Raw genomic sequence first — 22,980 nt, 5'->3', positions numbered from 1 at the left:
CCTGCCCTACCCCAAAGAAACTTCCATAGACTCCCTGTCTTTCAGCAACAGGCCCACCCTACTCCCTGTAAGAGAAGGCTGTGCTCACTTCCTTCTGGAGTACGGCATTCATTTGGCAAATCAGACCCTGCTTTGACTTAGAGAAGTCGAATTCTTCAGTTAGAAACCACCTGCTCTGTATGAGTTCACCTCTGTAGGAACTGATTGAAAGTGGGGTATGGAATTGATTGACAGTTGCATATTGAAAGTTGGTACGAATGGAATTCGCATTTTATATTTATTTCTATTGCATGTCCCCAGAGTGCCTGGCTTAGGGTGCTAAGCCATGCTGTGAGGTAAAACATAAGAAAAGGAGCACAAAAGGCCACATTTGGTCTGCCAGGGCCAGCAGCCCAGGATTGAGCCTCTGCACACAGCCCGTGGAGCTCTCAAGGCTATTATTTTGAAACTCTGGTGTTCAAGGTCTCTTAAACATCCTTACTTCACTTAAAAACCTCTGAGTAGTATAGATACAGTCTCTCTAAAATTACCTAAATCTTCCTTGAGTTTATTCATACTTTTAACTTTTTCTACCTTTATGATGGATGTTCCAACAATATCCTGTGACTTACCTTGTAAAGGCCTGTATCCTTTCGTTGGATCAGAAGCAAAATTTTTTCTTTTTTGAATAGTTCTGGGATACATGTGCAGAACGTGCAGGTTTGTTACAAAGGTATACATGTGCCATGGTGGTTTGAGAAGCAATATTTTTTCGAGTTTCATGTATTGACATTCTAGAGTTTAAGCTATTCTTTATCCTTTTCATCTGAGGGCACTAAAAACACATAAAGAAGAGAACAAAGTCCTCGCTTCAGTGGAGCTTACTTCTGGGGGAAGGAGACAGAACATTAAAAATCAAATAAATACATAATACAGTGGCTAGGCAGAGTCACATGGGGTGGCAAGGAGGGCTTTTCAAGGGCTTGGGCCCTGTGCAGTTGTAGAGGGCCCCCAACTCAGAAGGGCGTGCACCTGGGGCTTAATGCCCTGTAATTATTGTGTCCTGATAGTCATAATCTCATCTTTGCATCTGGTTTTGTAAGCGAAATCTTATGGGACAATGGGGCATGGAGTGGAGACTTGGAGCCTCAGCCCTATCCTGCCTCTTGCCACCCAGGACAAGTTCCCAGCCACCTGCTCCTGACCTTCTGGCACTCCAGGCCCCATCAGACCACCCATTCATGCATCCACCCCTTGGTCACTGCCACCCTGTGGCCCCAGCTGGGACCTAAACAAGAGCATGGGAAGGGTCAGGAATTGGCACATATGCTCTGTGCCATCTCAGATGGGGTGTGGCCAGGGCTGTCTTCATCCCAGAGTTTGTAGCACCACAGTGCATTCAGTGGGTGACTCGATGAGGGCAAGACTCTCTCCCGCCCCAATCTAGGTACCTAGGGCATCATGGTGCTCACCTGCAACTTGGTGCCTGCGTGCAGCTCTCTGGCTGCCAGGTTCTCCTTCCCACTGACTGCCAGATGACTGATGTGCCATGCCCAGGAGGTTGGGCCAGGCATCTTTCCTTCCTTCAGACCCCCCACTGTGGATGGGTTCCCCCATGTGCTTCTGAAGGTCTGCTCTCAGTCTACAAGCATCCTGTGTTTTAGAGCATAGCATTAAATAACAAGTTAAAAAACAACAAATTGAGAAAGAGTTCATGAAGAAAAGAAAAAAGCTTCCTATTTTAGTACTTTTAGGAGCATTTTTCCCCTGCTTTTTGAAACAGGTATCTCATATTTTATTTTGTACTGGGTCTTTCAGAATATGTAGCTGGTTTTGGAGTCATGGGAGAGAGAGCAATGGGTGAAGAAGCTCTGGTTTATTCAGGGTGATCAGGGACAGAGGGTCTGTCTGATATGATGTCATTTGGACAAAGGCCAGAAGCAGGTGAGAGTGAGCCGTATGAATATCTAAGTGAGAGGGTTTCAGGTAGTGCGAAGAGCCAGTGCAAAGGCCCTATGGCAGGAGTGTGCCAGTGTGTGGTAGGAGCTGCTGGGAAACCATTGTAACTTAAGCAAAAGGAACATGGGTGGTAAGGTAGAAGATGAGGTTGCAGCAGTTGTGGGGTGGGAGCCTATTAGGTAGGACATGTCAGTCTATTGTAAGGACTTTGGATTTTACTTTAAAATGAAAGATCACTAGAGGTATTTTAATGTGTTAAATCACTGAGGGACCTACTAAAGAATGGCTTGGTATGATTTATACTTTAGAGGAATTATCCACGAGGTCTCACTCAGCATTTGCATGTAACAGCTCTGTTCCCCTCCCATCCAACATCCTTCCCTATCCCTTTGTCTTATTCACTCCTCCTTCATAGAGCACTTATCATCACCCTGCATATTACATGTGCCTTTATTTATCTGTCCCCTCAGACTAGAATATACACTTCATGAGAGCAGTCACTTGTTCACCAGTGTCCCTGAAGCCTGGATCATTGTCTAAGGCTTACTGAGTGCTCAACAATCATGCGCTGGTTGAAGAAATTAAGAGATCCATTAGACACAGTACAGAGCACAGAGCATATTCGGATTGGATAATCTAGTGCTCCCTCACCTCCACGGCCTCTGCAGCTCCTCCCCCAGAAACTCCCAGGTGCTCCCTCACCTCCACGGCCTCTGTAGATCCTCCCCCAGAAACTCCTAGGTGCTCCCTCACCTCCATGGCCTCTGCAGATCCTCTCCCAGAATCTCCCAGGTGCTCCCTCACCTCCACGGCCTCTGCAGCTCCTCCCCCAGAGTCTCACAGGTGCTCCGTCACCTCCACGGCCTCTGCAGATTCTCCCCCAGAGCCTCCCAGGTCCTCCCTCACCTCCACGGCCTCGGCAGATCCTCACCCAGAGATTCCCGGGTCCTCCCTCACCTCCACGGCCTCTGCAGATCCTCACCCAGAGCCAGCAAGGCGACCCACTCCACTCATGGAAATTGTCACCGTTAGACAGTTCTTCCAGAAGTAGATCTAAATCTAACTGCATTAATCTCTATCCACGGTCCTTCCTCTGCCTCTTTGTCTTTCTGTTTGTTTTCATTTTAAAATGTTTTCCCTGGATATCCACGTAATGTTTTTGTTTATTACAGAACATGTGGAAAGAACAGAGGCTAGTAAAGTGTACTGGTCAAGAGCATGGGCTCTGCAGCCTCACAGAGCTGGACTCAAACCTACTTCCTTCACCTACTAGCTGTGTGACCTCAAAAAGACAATTACCCTCCCTGGCCCTCAGTTTTCCCATCAATAATATGGGGACATACTATTTCTCACCAGATTGTTCTAAGAAATGAGAGAGGCAACATTTGTGAGGTGCTTGAAACAGTGTTTAGTGGTAGTGTATGCAGTCTAAATAGGGTAGATTTTTTTTAATTAAAGGAAAAGAAGAAAACAAAACTATTTTATAATCCCACACCCACATAGAATCAAAAGCAGTTCATGACAACTTTCCTTATGTTTGAAGATAGTTTCGTATTCCCCACAAGGTTTCATACCTCTAAATTGACTCTCTCCAGATCCCTGAGCCAGCACCACATAGAGTAATAGCAACTGAGTTGCACCAGGTGCTGGACCCTCTTGGTCATCTTCCTGAATCCTTTCCACTTTGTCAATGGCCTCCTTTTTACGTATGTCTCCCAGAACCGGATACAACATGGGACTATCACCTCAACCTAGATTTAGACTTTTAAGAACACAGCCTGGGTTGCTGTGACTCATTTCCCCCAGGATTTTTTCTCAACTTTCATCCTATCTTATATAATGTCTTCATCTTCAGTAAAGTATTGTACATTTATCTGGCTGAATGACATTTCATTAGTTGAATCCATAAATCTAGTCCCTAGATTTCATTTTGAATCTTGATTTTATCATCCAGTATATGAGCTGCACACTCCACAAGCATATTTTCTGTTTATAACTATGTTCTTAATGAAAGTGTTAACCTAGGACAGGCTACCAATGACCTTTCTCATGTTTGACAATTACCCATTAATCTACATCCATCTAAATTTGCCATTTTCTAGGCTATGTATTCAATTGGTCTGTAGTGATATCATAAAAATATTCTTGTCAGATGCTATGTTAAAAGCAAGACTCAACATCTCTATGGACTGAATTGTGCCCCTCGCCCCCACATCAAGTTCATATGCTGAAGCACTAACCCACAGTGTGACTCTATTTGGAGATGGGGCCTTCAGCAAGTAATTAAGGTTAAATAAGGTCATGAAGGTGGGCTCCTGATCCAACAAGGTCAGTGACCTTATGAAAACAGGAAAAGAGATATCCCTCTCTCTCTTCTCCTACCCACCTCTCCACACTCAGGCACCAAGGAAAGGCCACGTGAGCACAATGTGAGAATGCAGCCATCTGCAAGCCAGGAAGAGAGACCTCACCGGAAAATGACCATGCTGGCACACTACTGTTGGACTTACAGCCTCCAGAACTGTGAGAAAATAAATTGTTGAATCCAGCCAGTCTGTAGTATTTTGTTGTGGTAGCCCGATAGAATTTGAATATTTGTCCCCACCAAATCTGGTTGAATTGTAATTCCCACTGTTGGAGGTGGGGCTTGGTGGGAAGGGTTTGGTTTGTTGGGGTGGGTCTCTCCTGTCTTGGTGCTATCCTTGCGATAGTAAGCCATCTCTCACTAGACTTGGTTGTTTAAATATGTAGCACCTCCCCCAACCCCACTCCGCCTCTCTGTTGCTCCTGCTCTCCTCGTGTGAGCAATGGGCCTGCTCCTGCTTTGCCTTCTGCCATGAACAAAAGCTTCCTGATACCTCTTCAGAAGTTGAGCACATGTCGGTGCCATGCTTGTACAGCCTGTGGAACCGTGAGCCAAATAAGCCTCTTTTCTTTATAAATTATCCAGTCTGCGGTATTTCTTTATAGCAATGCAAGAACGGCCTAATACACAGCCCAAGCAAGCTAACGCAACCATCTTTGTAACATCTTCCATAGCTTGCAGAATAATAACCCACCCAAAAAGGGGATAAATTAAGTTTAGCGAAGTTGCCTCTTAATGAACCAATCCTGACTTCCAGGAATGATTTCTTCTTTTCTATGTGGTCACAAAGCCTTTGTTAAATGATGATTTCTAGGCTTTTTCATGGTATCAACATTAAATATACTAGTTTCTAGTTTCAAGAAGTCACATTATTTTCCTTTTGAAAAGTCCAAACTTTGGACCATGTCTTATCTTCTGGCATTATTCCAGACCACCGCTATTTCCCAGAGATTGCTCTTGGTAGAGATACATGATATCACCCCTGTCATTTCTCTTAGCAGCCTGTAACTTGGCAAATGTGTAATGATATGAATCAAAACATTTGTAAGTTTCCATTTCCCCATGTCTCATTTTTGTATCCCCTGGGCCCAGCACAGTTCCTGGTCTGTGGTAGGAACTCAATAACTTTTTACTCACATGATCCCAAACTTACTAAAGAATGAATGGGGGTATCCTGTGCCGAAAATGCAGAGTTGTTAAAAGGTTTAAGGGATAATGAATGTGAATGTGGGCATGCCTAGTAAACTCTAAAGCACAATATAAAAAGTCTCAAATTCTAATCATACCTAAGGGAATCTACCAGGAAACATAACTGGGTAATACCTCACGGGTATAAGAGATAACAGGGAATGTATCTCGCCATACTAGAGGTTGCGTGAACCTGGCTACAGAGCATATTGGGTAGCATCTGCTAACTGTTGAGTCTGATGAATGCCAACATAGACAATGGCTCAAACATCACAGACGATTACTTCTTGCTCACCCAATCTTGTTTTGGGTTGGTGCAGGGAAAGAGGAAAGAACAGGTAAAGAGACTCTCCTCCACGCTGTCATTCAGGGAAACAAAAGGGCAAAGAGCTGGGAGGGCTGCTCATGGTCGGTTTGTATTGGCCAGACGTGGAGGAAGTGCCCATCACTTTCATTCACATTTCACGTGGTGCAGTGGAGGCTGAGAAATGCAATCTAGCTGTGTGCCTGGGATGAAGTGAAACAGTTTGGTGAATAGCCAACCTGTTTCTAATTTTAAATCTGGGTAACTACTAAAAATTTTTACAAACACTATCTGGCCAACGCTGTGTGGGTCAAACAAAACATATTTGGAGACTGAGTGCAGCCCAGGGGCCTCCCATTTGCAACTCCACACTGTATAAATGTTAAGTACCATGTTATTACCTAGGATGTAATTCTTTGGGATATTGAGATCCGAGCTCATTTAAAGTGGTGGGTTTAGAATATGATGGGTTTAAAAAAAAAAAACTTTTCATTCTTCTCATATGGAAACCTCTCTAGCTCTTTTATTATTTTATACACTGTTTTCTTGACTCCCGTTGTTTAAAAGCAGCATGTAAGAAAGTATTTTACCTGCACCTCATTTTCCTCCGAACTTTTTAATAGTAATCGCCAGTCACCTTCTCTCACTTTTGCCCCAGATGATTTTCTTATTGGAACAGCCACCCTTGCCAAGTCTTTTCTAACAAACTGACCAGACTGGTTACACTTTTGTCTGGTGGGGTAAAGTGGAACCAAATGGGAGCCCTCCTGAGCCTGTCTGGCAGCCTCTCAGACCTCCTCTCATCCCCTTTCTATCCTTCCTTTCTTTACCCACTATACAGCACTCAGGTACTCTAGCTCTATTATACTAACAGGGAAATACCAACAGGGAGAAAAAGGAGTTATGTTTGAAATAAAAGGAAATTCTAAAAATAAATTTTAATTTCCAATCACTTGAAACCATCTCCAGCCCCAACAACCCTTTAATGAACAAATTGGTGACTTTGCTTAAGGCCTTGGTCTACTTTAATGTTGCAAATAATTTCTGAGGAAAGATATGTATTTGCTCCAGATTGCAGGGAAATGTATCACAGATTAGTGGAAACTACCAAAATGAATGAAGATTGTTTTTCTCAAGAAGCCTGTAGTCTAGAGGAAATAAAAAGACATACATTAAAGAGTCTGTGTTAGTACTAATATATTGATAGGTTTAAAAAAAGAGATGAAGGAAATAAATCATGACAAAGATGTGCAGAAATTGACCAAAGCCTAGTGTTTATTTAGTAACGGTGTCTAAATACTTGGATGGTCCCCATTGGTGATGTCTTGGTTCAGTCAGGCTACTATAACAAAATACCATAAACCAAAACAACAGAAATGTATTCCTTACAGTCCTGGAGGCTGGAAAATCCAAGATCCAAAGTGCTAGCCTATTTGGTGTCTGGTGAGGGTCTGTTTCCTGGTTCGTAGATGGTATCTTCTCACTGTGCCTTCATATGGTGAAAGAGGCAAACAGACTCCCTTGGAACTGTTTTATAAGGGCACAAATCCCATTTATGAGGGCAGAGTTCTCGTGATTTAATCACACCCCAAAAGCCCTACCTGCTAATAACAACACACTGGTAGTTAGGTTTCGACATATGAATTTTGGGGGAACACAAACATTCAGACTACAGCAGAGAGAGTAATAATTGTTACAATGAGCCAGGAGAGCAATTTATCAGGATGCATAAAAATCTTGATGTACATTTGTAAAGCAATTTTACTTCTAACTGCTTATCTTAAATTGATAATAAGATAGGCATAGAAACATGTATCTTTATGTAATTGATTTAATTATAAGCATGATACCATGCTATAATAGAAAAACTTGTAAACACTTGAGTATACATTTGTAAGAGACTGGTTAATTAAATTATGGTACCCATATAGAAAGAAGCACCATGTAATCATTTTAAAAGATGAGGCATATCTCTATGGGTTGAAATTTAAAGACATCTACTATTTACAGAAAGTAATAAAAGGAGATTAATTAAACATGGTATAATCCTAATTAGGGAACACTGCTTTTATAGTAGCATTAGAACATCTAAAAGGACATTCACTAAATTATGTACCATAGTAAGTAGAGGGGATTCTAGACAATTTTGTCATTGTCTATGCTCATCATCATCACCATTATCACCTTCATCATCATTTGGGGGGAACATACTATGTATCCGACACTAAATTAGGCCATGCACAAATATGACCTCATTAAATCCCTGTGACAACTCTGTTAGGTATTGTTATGCAGAATTTAAATACGTAAAAAGTAAGGTACAGAAAGGTAACTTGGCCAAGGTCCTACAGTTAATGAGTTCCTGAGCTGGACTCAAACAGCTCTGTCTGACTTAAAACTTCACACTAACCCCAAAACACCATAACTGTAAGCTATCTTACCCAGCCTCAAAAAAGTGTGTAAATCTAATGTGCGGGAATATCCAACCGAAAATGACAGTGGCAATAGTAATAATTACTAAAGCTTATTTAGTGCTTACTGTTTACCAAACTCTATTCTAAGTGTTTTGTATTTAATAATGTGTTTAAACTTCACGGCAGCTGTGTCATAGGCACTATTAATAGCCCACTTCACAGAAAGGAAAACTGAGGTCTAAAGAAGGTCCAAAACTTTTTCAAGGCCACAGTTTCAGGATCTTAATGTTCAGTTACTCTACTTACACTACCTCCAAAATTAGCACAAGAAAGGAATCAATGGATTTTTATGAGCGATCAAAGGACTAGTTTACAAGTTCCCAATAGAGACTTGTAAATCTTCTGAGGCTGAGGACCGTGTCTGCCTCTTCTTCTCTGTGCTTCCAAGGCCTAGAAAAGAGGCTGATGAATAAGACCTGAAATAAATGTTTGTTGAACAAATGAATGAGCATCCTGGAGGAGGCATTTCAGCAGGACCTTGCAGAACCATTAGATTTGGGCTGTACCTAAGTATATCCGGTGAGTAGGTTCACTTCAGACAGAAGATATGATGTCAGTTAATGTACTGAGGCTGTGAAGTGTGGGTCCTATAGAGGCAACATAATGAGTATTTCGCTGAATGTTAAAGTTCACAAAACGGAAAATGAAAGATCAGTTTGAAAACATAGGCTAGAATCAAGTCATAAAGAGCTTTAAATGTCAGGCAAAAGAGTTTGGGTTCTAATTCGTACACAAAGAGGGATTTGTTTCAAAATTTTTTTAGCAAAAGTTTAACAGATTTTTAAAGCTGACCATTAGGTAACCATGAATAAGATGAAATAAAGAAGAGAGAAACTAGAACAGGGGATCAATTAAGAGTATTCACTAACAGTACAAATGAAAAATTGTGAGAATCCAAGCTAATGAAGTTATACTAAGGATAGACAGGAGAAGGATGCAAAAGATACTGAGAACATAGATATGTAAAATGTCTGCTTGGAATTGATTCAAGTAGGGCATTGAGGTTTTTTACAAAGGGCTACAGATTTTTTTACATCCCTCCAACTTGGCAATGGAGTTGACGTTCCCTCCTCTTGAACATAGCGGGCTGTGACTGCTTCAATCAATAAAATGAAGTGAAAGAGACACTAGGTGACTTCCAAGTCTTGGTCATAAGAGTCATGCAGCTTCCACCAGGCCAGCCACCTCATTAAAGGGTCATCTAATTACCCTGAGACATCCACTGTGGAGAGGCCACATGGAGGTACTCCAGTCAACAGTCCCAGATGAACCCTGTCTCCCAACTATCCCAGTAAAGTTCCAGAGATTGTTAATGGACCATCTTGAACCCTCGAGACCAGTCCATCTGCCAGTTGAGGGCCTCCAAGTGACTGCATGCAAGGTCAGTAGAACCAAAAAGAATTGCCCAGCTGAGCCCTGCATGAATTCCTGACCCATAATATTGTGAGCTATGTTAAAATTTTTATTTTAAAGCCATTAAGCATTGAAGATTATTTGCTACAAAGCAGTAGATAAACTGTAACATGGAGCACTCTTGTAATTTATCACAAAACCCAGGGTATCTGGGGGGGGATGAAAGTGGGTGTTAATAATTTTGCCAAAACAGATAGATATGGTTTGTAGAGACGGTTTTCCTATCTATAAGCTTCTTGAGATTGTGTTCATTATTACATCACCAACCCCCAGCCTTGTGCATTAGTAAACCTTTATTGATGAAATAAATCAGTTTGTTTTTCTTTCTTATTAATGCATACCTTACATAAAGTTGACAAATGTTAAACTAGATGAAGATTTAAATATAGATTGACCCATGTAACCACTACCCAGATCAAGATCTGGAACACATTTCCATCTCTCCTGATGTCTCCTTTGTGCCCCCTCCTAGTCTAAAACCCACCCCAAAATAATCATTATACTATTGTTTTAATCTCTAACACCACGAATCAGTTTTGTCTGTGGATGAAATTCATAAAAATGAAATCAAAAAGTATGGTCTTGCTAAAATTATAACTGTGAAAGTCAACCCCATTATATGCAGCAACAACTTCTTTATCATTGCTGTGTAAGATTCCATTCTATGGATATAGCATGCAACTTTTGATGGAGATTTTGGGTAATAATTCTGGGGCTATTATGAATAATGCTGCTGTAAACATTTTTTATGTCTTTTGATCCATCAGCTGACAATTCAATAAGACCTTTTAAAACAAAGTTTTAGAAATCACTGGCTCATTGGATTTATTTACTTAATCAATTTCTGGAAGAATACTTTTTAAATTTTACCACTTTAGCAAGTGATTATTAATTTACCTGCTACTCTTTCACTTAGAGCCATCTTTTAAACCCAGTATACTCAGAAGGGGAGAGGAGAATGGTGATAGTGTTATCTGAATACACCTTTGTGAAGATTATATTGTCGCAAGTTAACCATTTTATTTATTTGTTTATTGAAACAGGATCTCATTCTGTCACCCAGACTGGAAAGTCATAGTGCGATCATGGCTCACTGCAACCTCAGGTAATTCTCCTGCCTCAGCCTCTCGAGTAGCTGGGACTGCAGGAACGTGCCACCACACCCGGCTAATTTCTTTTTACTATTTGAAAACATAGGGTCTCCCTATGTTGCCCAGGCTGGTCTCGAACTCCTGGGCTCAAGTGATCCTCTCACATTGGCTTCCCAAAGTGTTGGGACTAAGTGTGAGCCACTGTGGCTGGCCCCAAGTTAAAGATTCATAGAGCCTACTTTCACTCTCAAGAATGCCCTTGTTCGATTGTAGGTTTTACAGTCACCTGAGTTTCTACACTCCAGGCAACACACCATAATGAGAACCAGGCTGGGTGAGAGACTTGCCTTTCTTTTGTAAAGTGTAAAAACATGATAATGACAGTGGAGGTGGTTTGCCTGTGTGTTCTCAGTCAGATAAACTTTAGGAAAGAGTATAAGTGGAAATTGAAGATCTGAATGTTGATTTCTTTAAGTGTTTTTGTCTGTGAACCACCTGAAAAGTCTTTGTCTATCCCCAGAAATACTTATACCACAGTTTGAAGACAGCACTGGTTTATTTTACCTAAAGTGGAACTCCTAACAAGATTAGACAACTGAATTTACTAATTAAAAAAATTAAACCAACTGGTTATTCAGGAACTTAATTATGGTAAAAGAGTCCTAATACAAGAGCTTTTGTTCAATTGTAATAGTTTCCAAAAATTCACTCATTCATGTATTCAACAAATATTTCTTGAGCTCCAAATATGGACCAAGAATGGTTCTAGGCCCTGAGAAGACATCAGTGAATAGAGCAGATGTATCCCCATGTTTGCAAACTGGGAATTTACAGTGAATGGAAAATGGCAATGATGTAAATAAGGAGGATTGATGGAGCCAGAGTCCACAAAAGGAACCATGGAAAGAGACTTTGTGATAAATCTCAAGGCATGTTTTTTTCATTGTTTTTGGTTTACAGTTTAAAGGAACTTGTTCCCAACTTCTAACTGTACTGCAGGGCTATAGTAACCAAAACAGCATGGTACTGGTACAAAAACAGGCACATAGACCAATGGAACAGAATAGAGAGCCCAGAAATAAGGCTGCACACCTACAACCATCCGATCTCCAACAAAGCTCACCAAAACAAGCAATGGGGAAAAGGTTTCCTATTCAGCGAATGGTGATGGGACAACTGGCTAGCCATATGCAGAAGATTAAAGCTGGACCATTTCCTTACACCATATACAAAAACCAACTCAAGATGGACTAAAGACTTAAATGTAAAACCCAAAACTATAAAAAGCCTAGAAGAAAACATAGGTAATACCATCCTGGACATAAGAACAGGCAAAGATTTCATGACAGAGACACCAAAACAATCCAACAAAAGCAAAAATTGACAAATGGGATCTAATTAAACTTAAGAGCTTCTGCAGAGCAAAAGAAACTATCAACAGAGTAAACAGACAACCTACAGAATGGGAGAAAATATTTGAAAACTATGTGTCTGACAAAGGTCTAACATCCAGCATCTGTAAGGACCTTAAGCAAATGTACAAGATAAAAACAAACAACCCCATTAAAAAGTGACAAAGAACATGAGCAGACACTTTTCAAAAGAAGACATATTTGCAGCCAACAAACATATGATAAAAGCTCAATATAATTGATCATTAGAGAAGTGTAGATGAAAACTACAATGAGATACCATCTCACATGAGTCAGAATGGCTATTATTGAAAAGTCAAAAACTGACAGATGCTGGCAAGATTGCAAAGAGAAGGGAACACTTATACACCACTGGTGAATTATTAGTTCAACAATTGTGGAAAGCAATATTCCTCAAAGAGCTAAAAACAGAACTACCATTCAATCCAGTAATCCCACTAATGGGTATATACCCAGAGAAATATAAATCATTCTACCATAAAGCAATATTCATGCAAATGTTCATTGCATCTGTGTTCACAATAGCAAAGATATGGAATCAATTTAAATGCCCATCAATGACAGATTGGATAAAGAAAATGTGGTACATATACATTATGGAATACTACGCAGTCATAAAAAAACAATAAGATTATGTCTTTTGCAGGAACATAGATGGAGCTGGAGGCTATTATTCTTAGCAAACTAACACAGGAACAGTAAATCAAATACTATGTATTCTCACTTGTAAGCAGGACCTAAATGATGAAAACACTTTAACACAAAGAAGGAAACAATAGACACTGGGGTCTACTTGAGGTTAGAGGGTGGAGGAGGGAGAGGAGCAGAAAAGGTAACTATTGGGTACTGAAGCTAATACCTGGATGATGAAATAATCTGTACAACAAACCCTCATGACATGAGTTTACCTAGGTAACAAACCTTCACATGTACCCTAGAACCTATAATAAAATTTCTTTTTTAAAAAAAGAAACTTGTCATATTCAAGTATTTATATGAATGTATGTTTAAATGCACATTGCTAATTAAAGTCATCAGCCCTATAACAGACCGAGAGCACAACAGACCAATAATGTGAACCCCAGATCCTGCAATGCTATTGTTTAGAGACCTGTTTGTATTTCTATCCGGGTCTCTAACTGCATTGTCTGTCAGTGAACTTGATAGACACGTTTGAATTTTGTATTTACTTTTTAAGTTAGGAATAGACTAAGTCAATATTTCACATATTAACACTTAAAAGGAAAGTCATGGTGTTTTATTTAAATTTACACATTATGATCCTTCACAGAGCTATAAACAGAACTCTGGTTCATTAAATTGGTAATGACTCTTCCCTGCTGAGAACATTTATTTCTATTTAGTTGTAAGCCACAGGTTCATTTCTACTCATAAGTAAAGGGGACTTGGATGAGCTGTTATACAAGGTGTGCCAAAAAGTTTGTCCCTAAATAACTGCTCCCTTTAGCCTGTGGAGGTCTCTGAAGTAATCAACATTGCAATTAGTGTGTTTCCAAGAGACAATGATTCTAAACTCACCTAACACATGTCTGTCACATAAATGTTTATAAAATCTGAATGGGGGAAGAAAGATCCTTTAATATTACAAACTTATTAGTAAGAAGACCAACACGTTAAGTAAGCTCTTATCAATTTGAATGAGCTTGTATTTTCATTTTAACTGTCCAGTTACTTAAGAAGGACCCAAGAAAAGGAGACAGAATAGCCCTTTTCCTAAAATATCCCTTTCTTAACACCACAACCCTGATTTGAAAATTTAAGAGGAAACTAGGACTGTTGAGAGGTATTGAAGAAAAAAAAAAACACCCATTATAAATGTTCTACAAACACAGAGCTGCACCTCGAACTCCCCTCCTACAGCCCCCAAGTGCTAGAGAACAACATAAAAGTTTTTTTCTCACGGGGAGTTTTTGTGATGGCTGCTCCCTGGGCTATGACAGAATGGATCCTGACCACATCTGGGCTCGGCAGGTGCTGTGATCCTCTAGAACTCCCTGTCATAGGCATAGGGAGGAGGAGAAAGAAGACAGATGGATACACTTGCCATTTCTGTGCGCTGCCATGACAATGACTGATAATGACACGTCTGGCAATGAAACTTTGAGTTGGGTGAATTTCAAAGCTCAGGAAGTTAAAACCATCATGTCCCTAGCAATTGAGATTAGATCATCAAACAGATCATTCCACCATTCTCCCCTTTAGCTGAGTCATCCAAAAAAACTATTCATTGACTCTCACTGGACTGGTGTTTTGTCCGTTAAAGAAGACTGCAAAGTATATTTTTAATGGAAAGAAACCTTAAAAGTTGATTTAAGTGTCTTATCGTCTTTTAATGAAAATCTGTCGGTCCAAAATAATATAATTCTATGATTTAAAACATTTAATTAAACCATCAATTCATACAACATGAAGAAAACTTAGCAAGTTATTCAATGAACTGGCTGGGTTCATTCATGTGCAGGTGTTAGGAGCTCCAACTCTGGAGACAGCCTCCTGCTTCCTCCTGTTTCTCTTACTTCCTCCACATGCAACTTTAGCCAAGCTGCTCATTTCCTCTAAGCTGTGTCTTTCCTTATTGTGAGTGTTATAATAATATAATAATAATTCCCTTTTTGCAGATTGTTTTAAGAAAAAAACTGAGATAGCCCTGTAAAGTGCACATGGTCCATTTTGTGTGTTCAGTACGTATTAGCTGTCATATCACAGTATAGAAACACCTGGCAGAGTCTTTTCTTACCTTATTTGAAAGCCAAATGGAAATATAATTAACTTGGATTTACAAATTATTTGACATTTCTACATCTCTCTTTCTTCCATAGTCGAAAACAAGCGATTTCTCACTATGCTTTGAAAGTTTAAAATATATTTGTTTAAGAAGGTCCTATCATATCCAAATAATTAAAGCCAAAATGAGGTAGGAATTACATTATATTGTAATTTCTTTAATTCTTTTTTTTGTGCAAACATGACCTCAAATTCATGGGCTAACTTTTTCTTCACATTAGCAGAAACTATGATGTTCGGAAAGATTCCTCAGACATCTGGAATTTCTCATAGAAATTCTAAGATTCCAGGGGGCGTTCACAGAGGCACACAGAAAAACCAGAGCCATGGCAATAAATACTCAAAAGTGTACACTGTAGGTGTACTTAAGTGTTGACTACTCACTTATCTGGTAGCTCCCACTATGGCCATTCAGGGCCGCTTTATAGTCCCCTCCCTACAACTGAGCTGGTTTGATAATGGATTGACCTATTTATCCTCTTCTTTGTTCAGGCCCGTTGATTACTGTCAACAATGACAATGTGGGAGGATTCTCCTACAGGAGGCATACAAATATTAATGTCTGATCACACCTGCTTTATAGAAAATAGGTTTACCTGAATTACAAACACAGCAACTTTTACAGAGCAGAAGTTTCTATTCATTTTGTGACATAATTTTTATGTTAGCTTGGTTCTTGTGTGCATGGATGTGTATGTATGTTTCTTAATCAGAAAAGGACTTCATTTGCCTATTCAGAGCTCCAATGTATTTTATTCTTCAAACGTAATGGCCTTCATCGTTTCACTAAGCAACTTAAGCACAAGTTCACTCTTGTTTAGAAATTAGGGAATTTGCTTCCATTAATCTCGATAGCATCTTGATCTCCATTTCAAGCTGGGTTTTCCAAAATCCAAAATACTGAGACAGAGTCTGGGTACAAAATCTTTATTAGGAATCCACACCTGGGAAAAGGAACGAGGTGGAAGTAACTTTGGGCAGATGAAGTAGAACCGCAGGGCAGGCCCCCGTGGGAGAGCCTAGAACGAGAGCTGACCATCACTGTGTCTCACATCAGCCTGAAAGGGCTGGGCTTTTATGACCCTGCTACTCTCCATGACTAACACAGGCTGTCCTGTAAGGGCATCACTTCAGCAAGGGGGCTATCTGCAAGGGGAGGTGGGTCCCAGAGTGCCTGACAGCTGGACCATCTGCTGGGCACACTCCCTTGGGTGGGCAGTGCATCCTTCCTTGGAGGGGGAGCTGGCAGGCGCATCTCTGTGTCTGTCATCTTCGGCTTGTTAGCATGCCTTAAAAGTGGTGGGCTACAGAGTGCGGTGATTAAAAATAACCCACTAGAGGCAGGAAAAAAATATTAAGAAGGTGCATTTATCTCTTACATATTTTATTTAAAATTGTGGTAAAATATGTATTACATAAAATTTATCATCAACTACTTTTTTTTTTTTTTTTTTTTTGAGACAGAGTTTCACTCTGTTGCCTAGGCTGCAGTGCAGTAGCTCCATTTCGGCTCACTGCAACCTCCGCCTCCCAGGTTCAAGCAATTCTCCTGTCTCAGCCTCCCAAGTAGCTGGGATTACAGATGCTCACCATCACGCCCGGATAATTTTTTGTATTTTTAGTAGAGACAGTATTTCACCATGTTGGCCATGCTGATCTTGAACTCCTGACCTCAAATGAACTGCCTGCCTCAGCCTCCCAAAGTCCTGGGATTACAGGCAAGAGCCACAGCGCCCAGCCAATTTTAACCACTTTTAAGCATACAGTTCAGTAGTGTTCACATTTGTTGTACAACCACCACCACAACTCTTTATTTTGCAAAACTCTGTACCCAGTAAACAATCCCCATTCCTCCCATCTTCCATCCTTTGGCAACCACCATTCTACTTTCTGTCTCTATGAATTTGACCTAGGTACTTCAACTACCTCAAATAAGTGGAATCATACAGTATGTGTCTTCTCGTGTCTGGCTTATTTCATTTAACATAAGCTCCTAAAGCCTCATCCATGTTGTAGCATATTCTGAACTTTCTTCCCTTTTAAGGATAAATAATAATATTTCATTCCACATTTTCTTTATCCTTTTGTCTTTGTCTCTCTGTGTTGCTATAACAAAATACCTGAGACTGAGTAATATAGAGAGAACAGAAAGTTATTTCCTACAGTTCTGGAGGCTGAAAATCCAAGATCAAAACATCTGCAAGTCTTTGCTTCCAAGGAGGCACCTTGTTGCAGTGTCCCCTGGAGGGTATTAACTCTCTGTCCTCACATAGCAGGAAAGACGGAGGGAAGGGCACAAAGGACAAATGTGGTGTCCTCATAAGGTAGAAGACATGGAAGAAAGTGGCAAACGCACTCCTCCAGCCCTTCCATAAAGGCACTAATCCCATGTCTTAATCACCTCCTAAGGGCCCCATCTCTTAGTTCCATCACTTTGAGAGATAAGTTCCAACTTATGAATTGTGGAGGGACACATTCAAACCATAGTGCCATTTATCTGTTGATGAGCACTTGGATTATTTCCACCTTTTGGCTATTGTGAATAACGCTGCTATGGACGTGGGTTACAAATATCTTCTCAGGACGCTTCCTTCAATCCTTCTGGAGATACACCCAGAAGTGGAAATGCTAGATAATGTGGTAATTTTATTTTTAATTTTTTGAGGAACCTCCATACTGTTTCCCATAGCAGCTGCACCACCTCACATTCCCACCAACAGTGCACAAGGTTTCCAATTTCTCCTTGGCTCACCAACACTCGTTATTTTCTGATTTTTTTAAATAGTAGCTATCCTAATGGGTATAAGGTGATATTTCATTGTGGCTACTTCATCTTTCTAACATTTGCTGGTGATATATAATACAAACTCTCTGTTACTGCAGTGGCAGATGTGTGAACTCGTTCACCCAGCAAGGAGCTCGGAGCAGAAGCAAGGCTGAGAGCACGTTCAGCCTTGGGGGCCCTGGGAAGGCCATTTCAGTGTAGAAGTGTGAGATGGTAAGTCTGTAAACATATACTGGGGTGGGGCTTAAATATTTTATAAATAAAGGTATAAGATTAAAAGAGCTCACAAACTGTTTCAAGAGGGGTACTTCTGTATTCCAAAAGTTAGAACCTAGAATCCTCAGACCATGACTGTTTCCTAGTTCTCAGTCAAAAGCCCGTATACAACTGTTATCTTTTGACTTGTACAAAAATAAAATAAAATACCTAAAACCTAAACATTAAAACCTAAAATTAAAATGTGCAAAACTCGGGCTGGGTGCGGTGGCTCATGCCTGTAATCCCAACACTTTGGGAGGCCAAGGTGGGAGGATCATCTGAAGTCAGGAGTTCGAGACCAGCCTGGCCAACACGGTGAATCCCCGTATCTACTAAAAATAGAAAAATTAGCTGGACATGGCAGAGGGCACCTGTAGTCCCAGCTACTCAGGAGGCTGAGGCAGGAGAATCACTTTGGGCCAGGGGGCAGAGGTTGCAGTGAGCTGAGCTTGCACCAGCCTGGGTGACAGAGCAAGACTCTGTTACAAAAAGTAAAATAAAATAAAATATGCAAAACTCATTTTTGGGGGAGGAGTAAAAGTTGAAATGAAGAGTAATAAAACTGAACAGAATCTAAAGATGTTTAAAGTAACATTTGGGAGTAAAACCTGTAGATGAGAAAAGAGGCATCTCTCCTTAACACCATTCTTGGTTGTTCTCAAAGGCAAAAACCTGAATTACTGCATGGAAAATGTCAATGTTGAGGTGTTTAGGGCAACTTGAAGTGATTGGCACAGGATTGCCCATGGTTTTTTTTTTTTTTGGAGACTAGTGACTTACACAACTGTGTGCCAAAAACAGCACTGCAAGATGATAACAAAAAAATAAATAGAATCAGACAGTCCTATTAGACACGGCTCTCTTCTGTGTAAGTTCACCTACTGAGTGAGTGTCAAAATACACAAGTGCACAAATAAACTTTCCAAGGGCTCTCTAGTGGGTTTTGTACTAAAAGCCAAGTCTTCTTTTTCCATCCAATCCCTTTCAAACAAAAGAGTGCCTGGGTAAGATCAAAAACAGAGATTTCTACGGGATACTTAAAAAACTTAAATGTTAGATATCATAATGATGAGTTATTTATAAAGATGTGAAAGACTAATTTAGATTAATCAATTTGTACGTTAAGTTCCACAGAGGAATTACATTTATCCCAGCACAAATCAAGAAGGTGACTTGAGACTTAGATGACTTGAGACTAACAGAAATTATTCCAGCGATGTGTTCCAGAGGGAAGCCTTGAATTTCATGGTAACCATCACAAGCTCCCAAGATTTGGTCAATCTTTGAAAAGAGTGGCAATGATTAAATAAAGCACTAACATATTGGGGGTCTAAGATTTGCATTTATTTCCCAAATGCTTTTAGAAACCCAGATAACTCAAATGATCTCTAACTTCAAAAAGTTGTATGAATAAAATGCTGTCAGGGAGGTTTGAACCATTCGTGAATATCCAGGTGTCTGAAAAGTGCCTGGAGTTATTGAAACCATTGTAATAATAAAGTAATCTGGATATCTCCTAGGGTGCAGAGCCGGATTTGTTATTCTCCACACTACCAGATGCAAAGCCAAATGTTCCATGTTCATAAAAAATGCATCTAGAGTTGCCCATATTCATAAACAATATTTGCATGCATGAATTTTCCATTTCTTGTGATATTAGAGCCGGGATAAAGTAGCAAAACTACTCCCCTAAATCATGGTTAAAAGAAGATAAATCTTTACAATTAGCATCTGCGACTTCCCTGCGATAAAAGAGGGTTTCGTTTCTGTTGTGTTTTTGTTTTGTTTTGTTTGTTTTCTTTATTAAGTTGACACAGTTTGGGAAAAGCAAATGTAAGCCCAAAATTCGAGGTCAGCTCAGCTCCACAAGGGCAAGCATATTGTGCATAAAAAGATAGACTATTTAGCACTACAGATTTTGTATTATAATCAAATTGTTCCAATCTGTTCTAAATTAGTAGAGAAAGTCATTTAATAAAAGTGAAGTCACAGATTGTCACAAAATAAAAGATTTTAAAACTAGCCTAAGAGCATTCTTATATAAATACCAAAAAGGATGGCCTAGACTTGTCATATAAAATTCAGCTAACTCATGTGCTTTGGCCCCCAGCCAAGGGATGTTAGCTACCAGAAGAACTACAGCCTCACACCAATGAGTTCCTGAGCCTGAATCCAAAGGCAACGATGACTCCAGAGTACCGTTAGTTTCAATTTAGAGATGGAGTTTTGTTTACCAAAGGGGTCAAGATTTTTTATATCCTTTATTAATGGTCATATTTAATATAATACCATTAATAATAATATCTTCATTTATTATGAGTTTTTTACTATGTGCTAAGCAATAAGGCAATATGCTAAGCACCTTTATACAGGGATTAATTTAATTCTAAAAAAAAAGACGTGTGAAGTACTATTATTATTTCCATCTTACCAGTGAAGAAACTGATGCTCAGAGAGGGGAAGTAATTAGGAGGTAATGCTTGTTATTTTTTTCATCTTTCTATATTTATTTATCTTTTTTGATCATTTTAGATTTCTATTTACTACTAGAAAAAACGAGAGAGAGAGAGAGAGAGAGAGAGACACCAAGATCTGAAACCCTGGGAGTTTTGTCAAAGCTCCAATTTTCAAAATGCCCCCTAGAAACCACTACGTACATCACAAAACAAAAACAAAAACAAAAAGCACCTTGTCATGGGTAGAAGTTCCCTTTAGGAAGGATTGCTAGAGCATTTCATGTCAATCTGAGTGACCTTTTCATTTTGAAGTCCCATTGACGATCACAATTTACTCTCTCCTTTTGCCACCAATATCTCCAATTTCTCATGTCCAAGACATCCTAAACTCTGTCTGCAAGGTATCAAAATATATTTGGCTATATGTCAAGCCCATGCCAATTTCCAAGAGCTCTGAATTCACAGCATGCTGTGCTTGGCCTAGGACTTGGTGCAGGCTTGGAAATCAGGCACAGTCAGCCAGAGAGCTGCCTCTGTCCCTCACATCCAGTCCTTAATGCCTATAGGCTCTATCTTATTATAGAAATCAGAGTAATCGGAGATGTTCTTTCTGTTTGGTCTGTTTGTCTGCATGCCATATCTTGAAACGAACTTCACTTAGATCCAATGGAAAAATCCAGTAGATGAGAAGGTGAAGCTTTGGCTTAAGAAAAAGAAAACCTGGGTTTTCTTTCTGAACCCTTAAGTAAGCTGTCAAATGTTCTGGCATGATAACAAGAATTCAAAGGGAATGTTGAAAATTATAAGCCAATTTTTCAGATATTTTATCTACACACCACTATAGGCTTCTCTTGCTACCCTGAAACACCAGAAGGAGATACTGGAGGGAATCTGAACCCAAGGGTCTCAGAGCTGACCTGGAGAGGAGACTTCATGTCATTGTGAGTCACACCAGCTGCATTTGGGAACTAAGCCAAACGGGGTTGCTAAACACATGGGATAATGATTCAGAAAGTCTGGATCCAAGTCTGTGCTCTGTCTTAATTTGGGGAAGATAATCTTTCAAATCCTCAGTTCTCTCATCCATAAAATGGGAATACAAACATCTCATAGAATTTTTGTGACTAATAAAATAGTGCATGAAAAATCTGACAGAAATCCTGGCATGTGGGAAGTACTTCAAAAACATTACTTTTCTTTTTCTGTGGGTTTTTTTGGGTTTTTTTTTTTTTTTTTTTTTGTATTTTAGCTCTGTGATACCAGCTTTGGCCTATTTTCCCTCAGTCAATCAAATTGATTGAAGGCTTTGGCATCATTGTGGCACAGACTTTATCTTCCTTTTGCACAACTGTTAGTGTGTCATACTTACGTTTAAAATAAAGGAGAGATCAGCTTTAAACGCATTTTTAATAATGTATAATTTCAATGGTAGTAATTACTTTGGTCCTTGACTGTTGAATAATTTCATATAGATCAAAGAAGATAAAAAAACAAATGTTTAGAATTTTTAAGAGGAGTCCTACCAGTTTTTGAGAATTCTATAGAAAAGATTTGCTTTTTTAAAATTGATAAGGCCCTGTAGGTTACTTTTAGCTTTTCAGAAATAGTACTGCATGCATAAAAGATGTTAGCTGAAACATTTTTGTCCTCAAGGGCAAAAAAGAGAAACCACCTCCTAGCTTCCCTGCCCCCTCCTCCAGGACCCAATGCCTGGTAGAGCAGTGGCCATTAGAGGGCATTCGGTTGTGTTCCTGACACACACTTGACTCACTCCCATACCCCAAACACCCCCCACACCACCTTGCATTTCCATCTTCCAAATCCTATTTACTTTCCCAGACACACTCTCAAATTAGCTTCCCCTTACTGCTGCACTCACCTTCTTCAATCCCTGTGATGTCTATAGTCTGCACTCTGCCTTCCGTGCTCTGTCATCCACAGCTCTCAGCAATTTAGCTTTATCTTCCAGAAGCAGATTCCAAATTCCTCAGTGGTAAAGACTACGCCCTTCTTTTGCTTGCCACTGATACAACAAAGCATAATTGTTAAGCACCTGTGCCCTGAAACTAGACTGTCTAGGTTCAAACACCAACTTCCTACTTAGCAGCTGTGACCATAAGCAAATTTCTTAACCCCCTGTAACTCAGGAATCAGAAAAGTCTCTACTTCATTGAGTTGTTACGAATACTATAAAATCTTAGAAAAGGGCTCAGCATATCACAAGTGCTAAGAAATTGTTAGTTTTTATTATAGTGCCGGGCCAAGTATATTAAGCCTCTTCATCAGTAAACATGAGAAGTGGTAGGTGAGGCAACAGTGTGGGATCGTGGTAGATGAGGCAACAGTGTGGGATCAATAGATACAGGAGAAAAGTGGCCCCTAGCTGCCAAGAATTTACAGTCATCCTGTTGGTTATGGAGTAAACAGAGAGTACCTCACAGGTCAGGGCTGTTTAAGACTCATCTTTGTT

At 39.9% G+C, this 22,980-nt stretch overlaps 1 long non-coding RNA gene across 1 annotated transcript; it reads right to left on the bottom strand.

Moving 5' to 3' along the window:
- Positions 1-623: 623 nt before the first annotated feature.
- On the bottom strand, positions 624-22,692 carry LOC117078984. The gene is made up of 3 exons (XR_004435229.1): positions 22,390-22,692; positions 1,452-1,632; positions 624-814 (listed from the first exon to the last, which is right to left on the bottom strand). It is a non-coding gene; the product is annotated as an uncharacterized LOC117078984 (long non-coding RNA).
- Between the last annotated feature and the right edge of the window lie 288 nt (positions 22,693-22,980).

Source organism: Trachypithecus francoisi, unplaced genomic scaffold (assembly GCF_009764315.1).
Source record: "Trachypithecus francoisi isolate TF-2019V2 unplaced genomic scaffold, Tfra_2.0 Lachesis_group7, whole genome shotgun sequence".
In the NCBI taxonomy this organism is placed as follows: domain Eukaryota; kingdom Metazoa; phylum Chordata; class Mammalia; order Primates; family Cercopithecidae; genus Trachypithecus; species Trachypithecus francoisi.
This window is presented reverse-complemented; position numbering and strand designations above follow the sequence as displayed.